This window comes from Entamoeba invadens (genome assembly GCF_000330505.1).
Source record: "Entamoeba invadens IP1 unplaced genomic scaffold scaff_1105074725091, whole genome shotgun sequence".
Lineage (NCBI taxonomy): Eukaryota > Evosea > Mastigamoebida > Endamoebidae > Entamoeba > Entamoeba invadens.
This window is the reverse complement of record NW_004443654.1, coordinates 5,636-5,973: the sequence shown is the minus strand read 5'-3', so window position 1 is coordinate 5,973 and position 338 is coordinate 5,636.

Genomic DNA, 338 nt, shown 5'->3' with positions numbered 1-338 from the left:
AGGGTGCAGTATATGGAGGTAGAAATATGTGTAGAGATAATACTAAACAACATGTTACTAAAGATTTATATGATTATGACGCATGTTCGTTATATCCTATTGCTATGCATATATTTAAACTGGCCACTGGAAAACCTATATTAATCCCACAATAAACCTGTAATAAAACTATATTAAACCACTTAATGTTAGAACAACAATTAGAACCAACAAATGAACGTTATATATCAGCATTTATTGTAGATATAGAAATAACCAAGGTTAACAAACATTTACACTTCCCAATTATAACTAAGAAAGATAAAAAAGGTAATCATAATGTTAATGAATGTTGTACA